Here is a 13,299-nt window from a genome sequence, read left to right as displayed (position 1 = left end):
CATGAATAACACCTTAGAATATCATTAAGGTTTTGGGATTTTGCCGAAAGTGGTAACTAAAGCTAGCAATGGTAAAGACTTGAATTTCACATCATGTTTGCCCAATTTGGCAGAAGATAGAGGAAGCATGGTAGATGGCCTTATTGGTCTTAAGCCAAGGTCAACAGTGGAAACTCCTCCAGCAAAGGCAGATTGCATTTCTCTGCCTCTTGACTTAGGTTTGGCCATGTGACTTGCTTTGGCTAATAGAATAATACAGAAATGTCGATGTGCCATTTCCAAGCACAAGCTTTACAAGGTTTCTTGGGCTTCTACTTATACTCATGCACCTTTGCCATTGTCACAAGGAGAGCTTTCCTCAGGTAGTCACCACCCACCAACCTGGACTTAGAGTGTGCTAAGTGTTGCTGGCCTGAACCCAGACATCAGTGGGAAGCCAAGCCTAGCTGAACCTGTGCAGGAAGCAGCATCACCTAGCTGAGCCCAGCCTAGATCAGCCAGATCCCAGCTAACCTCTGTTTGCATGAGCTAAACAGACGCTTATTATAAATTTCTTGTCTTTTTTTTTTTTTGAGACAGGATCTCACTCTGTTGCCCAGGCTGGAGTGCAGTGGTATAATCATGGATCGCCGCAGCCTCGAGCTCCTGGACTCAAGCGATCCTCCCACCTTAGCTTCCCTATTAGCCAGGACTACAGGTGCACACCACCATGCCTGCCTAATTTTTGTATCTTTTGTAGAAATGCAGTTTCACCATGTTGCCCAGGCTGATCTCAAACTTCTGTGCTCAGACAATCCTCCCACCTCAGCCTCCCAAAGAGCTGGGACTACAAGTGTGAGTCACTGCACCCAGCTCAGTTTTCCTACTGAGTTTGGAGATGGTTTGTTGCACATGTAAGAGCTGATGCCAGAGCAAAGGGGAAGTACAGGAAGCCGGGGGAATAGTGCATAGTAGGTTTCTCCTCTTTCCTTCCCTGGAAAAATGGGTGGCAACGTACAGGATATAATCATGATGTTCACAGTTGTTTTTTAAAAAGTCCATCTCACACCAGTTAGAATGGCAATCATTAAAATGTCAGGAAACAAGAGATGCTGGAGAGGATGTGGAGAAATAGGAATGCTTTTACACAGTTGGTGGGAGTGTAAATTAGTTCATCCATTGTGGAAAACAGTACAGCAATTCCTCAAGGAACTAGAATTAGAAATACCATTTGACCCAGCAATCCTATTACTGGGTATATACTCAAAGGATTATACATCATTCTACTATAAAGACACATGCACATTCATGTCTATTGCAGCACTGTTCATAATAGCAAAGACTTGGAACCAACCCAAATGCCCATCAATGATGGACTGGATAAAGAAAATGTGGCACATATACACCATAGAACACTACGCAGCCATAAAAAAGGATGAGTTCATGTCCTTTGCAGGGACATGGATGAAGATGGAAACCATCATTCTCAGCAAACTATCACAACGACGGAAAAACCAAACACCGCATGTTCTCAGTCATAACTGGGAGTTGAACTATAAGAACACATGGACACAGGGTAGGGGAGTATCACACACTGTGGCCTGTTGGAGGTTGGGGGGCTGGGGGAGGGATAACATTAGGAGAAATACCTAATGTGGATGACGGGTTGATGGGTGTGGCAAACCACCATGGGTCGTGTATACCTATGTAACAAATCCGCACGTTCTGCACGTGTACCCCAGAACTTAAAGTATAATAATTAAAAAAAAAAAAGTCCCTATAATTTGGGAAGGGGGCAGTGGCTCATGCCTGTAATCCCAGCACTTTGGGAGGCTGAAGCAGGCAGATCACCTGAGGTCAGGAGTTTGAGACCAGCCTGGCCAACATGGCGAAACCCTGTCTCCACTAAAAATACAAAAATTAGCTGGGTGTGGTGGCACGTGCCTGTAATCCCAGCTACCCAGGAGGCTGAAGTAGGAGAATACTTGAACCCAGGAGGTGGAGGTTGCAGTGAGCCGAGATCGCACCACCGCATTCCAGCATGGGCGACAGGGTGAGACCTCATCTCAAAAAAAAAAAAAAAAAGGTCCCTATAACTTCTTCCAAGAACATCCTAACTTCTAAGTCCCATAGTTGGACTATTCCAAGATGAATCCTACACAGTCTGTCACAGTAATGGTGGGATTGAGGCCCAGTGCCCACAGTGGTAACCTGCTCATGTCACAGACTATATGGCCTCTTTGCCCTTCGTATCCCACTCCCCACTCCATCATTGTGCTTCAGAGCATCCCTGCCCATATAAATACTCACATCCCAATTTTTGACCAAAGCTAAGTCTCATTGTAACAAATAGTAGCTAACACTCACTGAACACTTGAATGTGCCAGACGCCATGACACACAGGTAACTTTACTTCTCAGTGTTTCAGTTTTCTCATCTGTAAAATGAGGGTAAGAATAGTGCCTACCTAAATAAACTAGAAAATCTAGCAGAAATGAATAAATTCCTGGACACAAAGGCCCTCCCAAGACTGAACCAGGAAGAAGCTGAATCCCTGAATAGACCAATAACAAGTTCTGAAATTATGAGGCAGTCATAAATAGCCTACTAATCAAAAATAAAGCAAAACAACAACAAAACAAAACAAAGCAAAAAAACCCAGATGGATTTACAGTTGAATTCTACCAGAGGTACAAAGAGGAGCTTGTACCATTTCTTCTGAAACTATACCAAACAATTGAAAAGGAGGGACTTCTCCCTAACTCATTTTATAAGGCCAGCATCATCCTGATACCAAAACCTGGCAGAGATACAACAAAAAAATAAAACTTCAGGCCAATATTCCTGATGAACATTGATACAAAAATGCTCAATAAAATACTGGCAAACCAAATCCAGCAGCATATCAAAAAGCTTATTCACTATGATTAAGTCAGCTTCAACCCCGGGATGCAAGGCTGGTTTGACATATGCAAATCAGTAAATGTAATTCATCATATAAACAGAACTAAAGATAAAAACCACATGATTATCTCAATGGATGTGGAAAAGGCCTCCAATAAAACTCCACATCCCTTTATGTTAAAAACTCTCAATAAACTAGGCACTGATGGAACATACTTCAAAATAATAAGAGCCATTTATGACAAACCTACAGTTAATATCATACTGAATAGAAAAAAGCTGGAAGCATTCCCCTTGAAAACTGGCACAAGATAAAGATGCCTTCTCTTACCACTCCTATTCAACATAGTATTGGAAGTTCTGGTCAGGGTAATCAAGCCAGAGAAAGATATAAAGGGAATCAAATAGGAAGAGAGGAAGTCAAACTGCCTTTGTCTGAAGATGACATGATCCTATATCTAGAAAACCACATTGTCTCAGCCCAAAAGCTTCTTAAGCTGATAAGCAACTTCAGCAAAGTCTCAGGATACAAAATTAATGTGTGAAAATCACAAGCATTCCTATACACCAACAATAGACAAGCAGTGAACCAAACCATGAATGAACTCCCATTCACAATTGCTACAAAGAGAATAAAATACCTAGGAATACAGCTAACAAGAGAAGTGAAGGACCTCTTCAAGGAGAACTACAAACCACTGCTCAAAGAAATCAGAGGTGACACAAACAAATGGAAAAACATCCCATGCTCAAGGACAGGAAGAATCAATATCATGAAAATGGCCAAACTGCCCAAAGTAATTTATAGATTCAATGCCATTCCCATTAAACTACCATTGACATTTCTTCACATAATTCAAAAAAACTACTTTAAAATTCACATGGAACCAAAAGAGTCTGTATAGGTAAGACAATCTTAAGCAAAAAGAACAAAGATCTGATTTTTAGTTTTGGGTTTCACATTTAAGTCTTTAATCCATCTTGAGTTGATTTTTGTATAAGGTATAAGGAACGGGTCCAGTTTCAATTTTCTGCATATGGCCAGCCAGTTTTCCCAGTACCGTTTATTAAATAGGGAATCCTTTCCCCATTGCTTGCTTTTGTCAGGTTTGTCAAAAATCAGATGTTTGCAGATGTGTGGTCTTATTTCTGAGATCTCTATTCTGTTCCTTTGGTCTATGTGTCTGTTTTTGTACCAGTGTCATGCTGTTTTGGTTACTGTAAACTTGTAGTATAGTTTGAACTCAGGTAGTGTGATGCCTCCAGCTTTGTTCTTTTTGCACACAACAAGCTTTCAATAAATGCTAGTTATTTTCCAGCAAGACTTGCTTATCCTTATTACTATCAGGCTTCTAAGCTGCATCTGCTAGGGTTGAAAGAACAGAATTGAGGAAAATAAAGAGGTAAAAGAGAATGAAGAGAAAAGGAGTACATTTCATCTTCATTAAGCCACTTTAAAATTCTCAGCCTGCTGATGGCAGTGCTGGCTAATCAGTGAGCAGGTAGAACAACAGGAACAATAAAGCATTCTCTGTTAATCGTATTTAGTTAATGAAATTCTATCGTACTAGGGCAGGAGAAGCCTGGGAACAAGAGAAGATAAAAAAGGGGTCTAGTGGGAGAGGCTGGTTAGGTTGTGCTCCTTGGAGTATAGGTCTAAGGTATAGGAGGCATTTTCAAAGGACTGTATCCAAGAGAGGATACATTGTTTGCAACAGGGCTCAGCAGGGTCTGGAAGACTTCATTCAGATGTGCAGAGGACCAGGGCTCACTCTAGATGGTGCCAGAGCACTCCTTGGGGTACCATGAAATAGGGCACAAAAACCTAGCTTTTGAGGGGGACTTCAGGACTCAGGTAAGGTGGAGAAGGGGGTGGGTCACTCAGTTGGTATTAAAAACTAACCATCCCTAGCGACCCAGGTAAAAGTGGGGACTACCCAAAGGTGGCTGATGGACTGACTGCTTGCCAAGGAATTCTCCTTCAGTGATGTCATGCCTCTAGCCTGCTCTTCTATAACACAGCCTCACTCCAGACCTTCAGTCACACTGTGGCAAGGGCAAGGGAGGGAGGCCAAGCCCCAGGAGCTCTGGCTATACCTTTTTTTGTTGTTGTTGTTAAAGAAATTTTGTAGAGATAGTGCCCAAGCTGATCTTGAACTCCTGTCCTCAAGCAATCCTCCTGCCCCAGCCTCCCAAAGGGCTGAGATTACAGACATGAGCCACCATACCTGGCCTGGCCATACTTGGTAGAGGCAGCTATTTCTGCCAAGCATGTAGGTCACCTAAGCACGGGGTGCTCGGGACAGGGCCCTGTGAAGTCACACGGCCTGCTCCAAATTCCACCTTTGACGCTGCCTAACTGGGTGATGTAGGGCAAGTGACAACCTCGTAAGACTCAGTTTCCCCATCTGTAAAATGACAATAATAACAATCTGTATAGGGCTGTATAGGGCTGTTGTGATTATTAAATATGACAATAGATGCTGTGGTCATCGGTTCTCCAATGCTGTATATTGGCTTTTCCCCTCTTGAAAATATTTTTTGCTTGGATAATAACCTAGTGAAATATTGTATCTCAGAGTCCTGTGGCAGTTCCTGTTATTGTTTAGTTTACAACTGCATTTTACTGAAGTAATTTATTTATGAAAGTCAAGCACAGGGATGTTTTATCTAACAGGAAGGACAGAGGAAGTGAGAAATAAATCTTTGGCCTCAAAAGACAAACCTACAGCATCATGATAAGACTTCAGTATTTATACCTAGAACTATGCACTTCCTTACTCTGTCATCATTATTATCAAGAAAATTCACATCTAATGCTCTCTGATGTTTATTTAACATGCATTTATTAGCTGTCTGCTCAGGTAAGGGTCTTTGCTAGAAGAAAAGAGGTGAGGAATAGGAAAGACAGACTAATCCCAGGCCTTCCCAAAATAAAACAAGGGATAGAGACATTGATCACAGAATCACATAATGATGCCAGGCGTGGTGGCTCATGCCTGTAATCCCAGCACTTTGGGAGCCCGAGGCAGGTAGATTGCAAGTTCAGGAGATCAAGACCATCCTGGCTACCATGGTGAAACCCTGTCTCTACTAAAAATACAAAAAATTAGCCGAGCACGGTGGCGGGAGCCTTTAGTCCCAGCTACTTGGGAGGCTGAGGCAGGAGAATGGCATGAACCCAGGAGGCAGAGCCTGCAGTGAGCCGAGATCGCGTCACTGCACTCCAGCCTGGGCGAAAGAGTGAGACTTCATCTCAAAAATATATAATAATAAAATAAAATTTAAAAAACACGAATCACATAATGATTATTTTACATGATAGGGAAAAGAATATTGTGTAATATGAGCAAATACCACAGGATTTAAATTCATGGAGGGAAGGTAGACAGCTTCCTGAGAGAACTCTACATTTAAGTCAGAACAGGAGGCATCCATCCAGGGTCCAAATTAAGAAATAGAGCAGCAACATATTGTGCAGAGATAGTTCTCTAACATTTTTCTCTCTTGTTCCTCTTACTCTGCAAGGGTTTGCTTTCTCTGAGAGCAGTTGTGTCTACAGGGCAGCTAAGGCCCAGATCCCAGCCCAGAAAGAATGTGTAGTTAGAGCAGTGGTGAACCTCACAAGCTTGAAATCAGGTAGCCCCGGGTTTAAACTCCAGCAACACATTCAATAGTTGTGTGGCCTTGGGTAAGTCAGTTTATCTCACTCAAATTCTGTTTTCTTACTTGTAAACAAGTGTAATGATATCTTACACTTAAACAGTGTTGCTGTGGGTTTAAATGAGACAGCTGAAAACAACAGTGTTAATTTTGCTCATGAATCTGTTATAGGGGCAGGGCTCAGCAGGGACGGTTCAGCAGGGACAGCTTATTTCTGCTCCATTCAGCATCAGTGGGGGCAGCTCAAAGGCTGCAGGCTGGAGCCAGCCTTCTAAGTCCCATGTCGTGGGGCTGTCAACTGGAGCACCGACATGTAGCCTCTCTGCAGGGCCTGGCTTCCCAGAAACATGGTGGCTGGGTCTCAAGGACATGTATCCTAAGAGGTTTAGAGAGCCAGGTGGAAATCCCATCCCTTTGCTAATCAAGACTTTGCTGTCACTTGGCATCACTTTGCCACATTCTTTATGTCAAGGCAGTCACTGTGTCCTGCTCAGATTCAAGGAGAGGGAAAATAGACCTCTCCGCTTGATGGAGGAGTAGCAAGGTTTTGGAGGAGCCATCACTGTGACCTATGTTGAAAAATATGATCTGCCATAGTGGCCTATACTGATATCCCGTTGATGCAATTTCCTTTCAGTGTGAAGATTTATAATTCTATGAAAAAAAAATCTACGAAAAGTAGAGAAGAGGAAGCAAAGTGGTGGGAACTGAAGAGAAGTAGAATCATTACTGCCACATCCTCTTTCAGTTATTGCCAGGTTCTTTGTACTCAGAGGTGGTGTCATCCCTCAGATGGGGCAACAGCAGTGCCCACCTCATGGCGGTGTTGTGATAATTGAATGAACTAACCCATTAAAGTGCTTAAAGCTGTGCCTGGCCCATGATGAGTGCTCTGAAAATGTGAATGGTTTCCCTTTATGCTCATGGGCTCCTAACTTGTCCTGATCTTGATGTGGCCCTGCTGCCAGTGTATCATGGACAGAATCCCTCAGACAGCTGGAAAACATCCTCCCTATTGCTCTGTCAGAGCAAAGTCCCTTCCACAGCCACATACCACAACTATAGCACATGATATTCCCAATCACACTGATGAGCTTGGAAATGAAGGAAACGCTGGGGTGGTGCACACTGGGTTTATGGTCTCGCTGCTACGTACCCCTTCACGCCAGCATCTCTTCTCCTCTCCCACTGCAGTTCAGCCTGACCTCCCCAGTGTTCTGAAGGGCTTGCACATTTTATCTTTTCTGGTAGAAGTTCAGAAGTCCAGATCTCTCGTCTCCATCTACAACACAAAAATTGACCATTCAGAGTTTTGTATGTATATTAAAAAAACAATGAACAACCACCCAGAGGACTTGCTTCCTAGCCTGGCTCTGGGAGGAGACATTGCTAAATGAGAACACAGTGATGGCCTTTCCTTCCCATTCCTGGTCCTCCACCTTTGGACGAGGAAACCGAGGAGCGAGATTTCTTTACCAGAATGCCCTGTAAACCCCTGTGCCAATGCTCAGATTTAAAAAACTCTCCATGGTCTTTCATGAATGGAACTAATCAACAAGCATCCTGTCTTCCCCACCAGTTAAGTGACATTTCATTTCTTTCCCTTATCCTTTGCATCACATCACTTCCTACAAAAAGGATCCTGAAATCTTCCAGTCTAGAATTCTGGAGATGGGACTAATCAGAATAAGAAATTCCTATATTGCCAGGTGCAGTGACTGGCATCTATAATCCCAGCACTTTGGAAAGTGGACACAGGTGGATCACTTGGGCTAAGGAGTTCGAGACCAGCCTGGGCAACATGGTGAAATCCCGTCTCTACCAAAACTACAAAAAATTAGCCAGGCATAGTGACACACACCTGTGGTCCCACCTACTCGGGAGGCTGAGGTGGGAGGATCGCTTGAACCCAGGAGGCCGAAGTTGCAGTAGCAGAGATTATGCTACTGCACTTCAGCCTGAGTGACAGAGCGAGACTCCATCTAAAAAAAAAAATCACATATTATCCTACATTTCATTTTTAACTGTTTGAATCAGTATCCTAGGCCTTTTCAAAATTACCTAAGTACATGCATGAATGCAGTCACCTTGCTTGAAAATGCAAATATTAGATCAAATCTCAAGTTCCCTTTGACCATCACCATTAACTCCTATATCCTTGGCAGAAGTGGGCATTTTTATAATTTAAATTATATCTTTCCAGACTGCTTCTGTGCATTCCAATATCCAATTACACACACACACACGCACACACAAACACACACGTGTGCACATGCACACACGTGTACGTGTTTCTTTTCTAAATATATGTTTCTCATGTGCTCCATTCTCCTGCTTATTCCATCCTCAGGATGTCCTATCAAACTCCCAACATCGGTATAAGAAGGTTATCTCATTCTTTTTTTCCCATTGCTTTCTCAATATTTCATAGTCTTGGCTCCTCCGTCAGGCTCTATAACTGGCCTCTGACTTCCCCGCCATCTCCTCCCCTGGAACTCTCGCACACAGATGCACACACATCCCTTCCTTCACGCCTGGGTCCATGTTAGCTTTCTGGCTTGGAATATCCTCCCTGTCCCTCTCCTCTTCCTCGAGAAGATTCAGCTCTTGGGCTGGGATGCAACATACTTGGGCTTCAGTCCCAGATGAGTTGCTCAGGCAAATTACTTAACCTGGGTTCTTACATAAAAAATAGGGTAATTGTAATAGCATTTATTATACTTCAAAGCATTGCTCTAAAGATTAAGTAATCCATAGAAAGCATTGGTCCATTGCAGGTTATTCAGTAAATTCTCAAACAATGTGAGCTGCCACCACCGTCAATGTTAGTGATCATCATCACCACCATTTTTCAGGAATCATTTAAATCCCACTTTCCTTCTCAATCCAGATTTTCCTCTGAACCCCTGCTTCCCACACAGATAGGACTACTCAAAGTCATCCCAATAAACATTAAGTTATGTTGACATCACTTCACAATGTCTTCTAATATTTACTAATAGATAGGCCTTGGATTCAATTTACTGCCCCACTTGGTATTCAGGGCGAGCTTCACAAATCACACAGAGTAAAGGGAGCCAGTGAGTAAAGTAAGGTTATCCTTTCAAGGGACAAAAATGCTAGGGGTTCTTCTGTTGCATGGTTTATATTATGGTATCAAATAAGTATGTACAAATAAAGTAACTAGGTGTAAATGGCTTATGTTCTTGTTTTTACATAGTTATAAAACCAAGCACAATTGTAAATTATATGAGAACAAGAATGCAAATTAATATAATTAAAAGTAACTCAATTAATGCAAGGGATAATGTTTTCCTGAAACTAAGTCACTCTTGCAACATAAATACGGTGGGGCTACATATTCTAAGAGAGGAAGGGCTTACATGAGAGAACAAGTCAAAAATTACCCTGACAGCTAATTTGCTGTGTGCAGAGGCTCATACTTGTGATAGGTATCTATAAACTGAGACCACCTGGGGGAAGAGCAGACTCCAGTGCTCTGCGTCATGCTGATGCTGGGACACTCACTCGCTGAGTGGAATGGTAGCTGAAATTGCTCACACAATTCAAATTATTCCAATCTCTTCCACTCTGTCTTTGAATTCTCCCACTACATTTCTCTATCTGAATTACTGGGCAGCTTTCATTCATTCATCCCCATTACACTGCATTTGGCCTTCACTAGGGGAAAACAAACAAACAAACGAACATTGACTATGTGTGAAGCCTCCTCTGGCCATCTTCATACCTTGCAACAATCTCAGTTTATGGGACGATTTGGCCCCAAGGCAAATTAAATAAACTCAAACTCAGAGGCAGGCACTGAAATTACTTGGCAGAACTTGGTCCCAAGGCTCAATTCTTTGGGGATTCTCCACCCTGGCTGCACATCTGTGAAGCTTTAAGCAAGCTCCAAGCCCAGAGTACATCCCAAATCAATTACAGGAGAGTCTCTGGGGGTGGGAACCCTATTTTTGAAGCTCCTTGTGTGATTCCAATGTGCACTGAAGGTTGAGAACAGGAATCTGTTGACTCATAGCTTTCAAACACCTTTGACTTCCATCCATGGTAATAAATATATTTCACATCATGATCCATACCCAGGCATAGACATACAAAACAGAAACAAACATTTTGTAGAACAATACTTAACTGTTGCTACCAGCCATACACTCTAATATTATCCATTTTTTTTCACTTTTATTTAAAACAACCCTGGATGTACCCAACTTCACCCCTTAATGAACCACAATTCACTAGGGGGTCATGACCTACAGCTTGAAAAACACTGCTCTAGTTAGTCCAGAATGTAATTTGATTAATTAGTAAATGTTATCCTTGACATAAAAACATACTGGATTTCAGACATTCCAAAGGAGGATATGTGGATCCCTGAGAATAAGTCCATATAGAGGCTCATTTTGAAAATCTTTACTATGGACCAAATCCTTCATTTTACAAAACAGAAAAGGTCAAACTCCTATATACCATTCCTCCTGGATGTGTACGTGCCTGTGTGTGTTACACTTTGCCCTAACCTACCTTTCTTTTCTTTTTTTTTCTTTTATTTTCTTTCTTTTCTTTCCTTCTCTCCTCTCCTCTTCTCTTCCTTTCTCTTCTTTCTTTTTTTTAGAGACAGTTTCATTCTGTCGCCCAGGCTGGAGTGCAATGGTACAATCTCGGCTCACTGCAAGATTACTGGCTGAGCCACTGCGCCCAGCCCTTTGTTTCATATTTTCTTGTGGCATTTTGTCTATTTGAAAAATCCTTAAATGATGACATTGTGGATCCTTAAACATAGAGCTCTTGGAGCTTAGTGATGTTGCTTCAGTGTGTGTTGTTTGGGGGTGCTGGTCTTTTTTTCCTTTGCCCATGATACATGGGGTGGGCATGTGCATTTTAACACTTGTTGACTGAGTTTTAGCATTCTAGGCTATATTTCCAATTTGGATTTGACACAATGGCACTCTAAGGAGGCTGAAAAAATGCTCATTTGGTCTTATAGAGAAGGGGATTTGCTGTCACGTGCAGGATCTCAATAGTTAGGCTGTTTTCCATACTAGAACCCCTTCTAACATCAGACTGTATTGCTTTAGATGTCTGACACCCTTATCTCATGGGCAAAATAGAGGGTAATAAAAGCTGATTACAATATCCAACTTTCATTAATATTGATTCAGTAGCATCCACAAGTATTTAAAACTAAGTTTTCTGAGGACCTGAGGGGAAAAAAAAACTTACCAGGCAAAATGCTATTGGTCAACTTCCAAAGGGGTTTTCACTTTGAAAACTACAATAAACAGCCAAACCCAATCTAAAAAATAGACACAAAACTGAACTTGCACTGAATATGTATGATGTATGTTATAACATCTTACAGAAACTAAGATATCACTACAAAAATTAAAACACTATAGCCACTTACAAACGGTGCTTTTCCATAAGAAGAAATATAATCACCTATTAAAAACAGAAACAGACTGACTGAGACTTCCCTGCGAGTCCGGGTTAAGCAGCTGGAACAACTTGGGATGCTGTCCTGACCTTCCTGGGCCAGTGTCACCACATGTGTACACAAGAGCATTTCCTCAGCAAAGTGCCTGTGCTTTAAATGGGTTATTAAACTTTAACAGGGTTGTGTTCCTAAGAGAAATGCAAATTCGTTTAAAACTTACATTGGTTTCTCAACAAACCAGAATTTCTCTAAAGACAACTAAAGTGTTTCTACCTTTGAGAATTCTAAATTGTCTTAAATTTTAATTTAATTTTTCTATGGAGGAAAGCCAAATTTATGAAGGGGATTGTCTTGATCAGAATTATTCATGAATTAACCAATGTTGATCAAACATCCAGTAGGTGCGAGGCATTGTGAGAAATTCTGAGTCGCCGTTCTCATTGGAAACCTTGAAGTCCTTATAAAGAAATTTATAAATTAAAACCTACAAGGTAATAACAGGTTGAAGAAAATGAAATACCAACTAGGTTTAATTTTTCTTAATCCAGTAGTCACAACTCTAGAAACTGAAGTAGTTGCTTATTTTTCCACATATTTTGATAGCATCATCTAGAAGGTTCATATGTACGTTATTCATCATTAGCTAGTATCACTGAATCTTTTCTTTTTTTTTTTTTGAGACAGGATCTCACTCTGTTCCTTAGGCTGGAGTGCAGTGGTGTGATTTTGGCTCACCGCAACCTCCACCTCCAGGGTCCAAGTGATTCTCCTGCCTCAGCCTCCCAAGTACCTGGGACTACAGGCACCTGTCACCACACCTGACTAATTTTTGTATTTTTAGTAGAGATGGGGTTTTGCTATGTTGGCCAGGCTGGGCTCTAACTCTTGACCTCCAGTGATCCACCCACCTTGGCCTCCCAAAGTGCTGGGATTACAGACGTGAGCCACTGTACCCAGCCCACTGAATCTTTTTGAAGATTTGCACATGCAGGCCACTTGCTGGGTGTCATTTTGAAATGCTGCTATTGGTGGAGTTCATCTCTCACTAAAGCCTTTCTTTTCTATTCTGTACGTGTTGACTATAGATGCATTATTCTTTGGATCCTTAATTGTGATCTTGGGTATATTATTTTCCCTGATCTTCTCTTAAAGGAGGTAAAATTGGTTCAGTTCATCCTGCCTTAGTGTATCCAAGCTTCACAGATGAAAAGATTCAGTAACCAATTAATTTGACTGATTTTCGTTAGGTACTTAATCCTGCCCGTGTTATCTTCACGACGGGACCCCATCTCTGGTGT

The 13,299-nt window shown here is 41.8% G+C and overlaps 2 protein-coding genes across 3 annotated transcripts in view; both read right to left on the bottom strand.

The window, feature by feature from the left end:
• The window catches only part of NAA20 (N-alpha-acetyltransferase 20, NatB catalytic subunit), a 710,789-nt gene that overhangs the window by 234,817 nt on the left and 462,673 nt on the right, over nucleotides 1-13,299 (bottom strand). The window lies entirely within an intron of this gene.
• Nucleotides 1-13,299, bottom strand: part of RIN2 (Ras and Rab interactor 2) — a 252,085-nt gene that overhangs the window by 201,153 nt on the left and 37,633 nt on the right. The window contains exons 1-2 of one of the 2 annotated variants that reach the window (XM_050805780.1): nucleotides 11,089-11,907; nucleotides 7,703-7,828 (exon numbers count right to left, since the gene is read on the bottom strand). The gene's annotated coding sequence lies outside the window, so the exon portion shown is untranslated. Of the gene's footprint in view, nucleotides 1-7,702; nucleotides 7,829-11,088; nucleotides 11,908-13,299 lie in introns of those variants that run through there. The other variant, XM_050805778.1, reaches the window with a different exon arrangement.

The sequence above is a fragment of the Macaca thibetana genome, chromosome 10, assembly GCF_024542745.1.
Source record: "Macaca thibetana thibetana isolate TM-01 chromosome 10, ASM2454274v1, whole genome shotgun sequence".
Classification (NCBI taxonomy): Eukaryota; Metazoa; Chordata; class Mammalia; order Primates; family Cercopithecidae; genus Macaca; species Macaca thibetana.
Note: the sequence above shows the minus strand (reverse complement) of the source record. Positions and strands in the feature narration are given on the sequence as shown.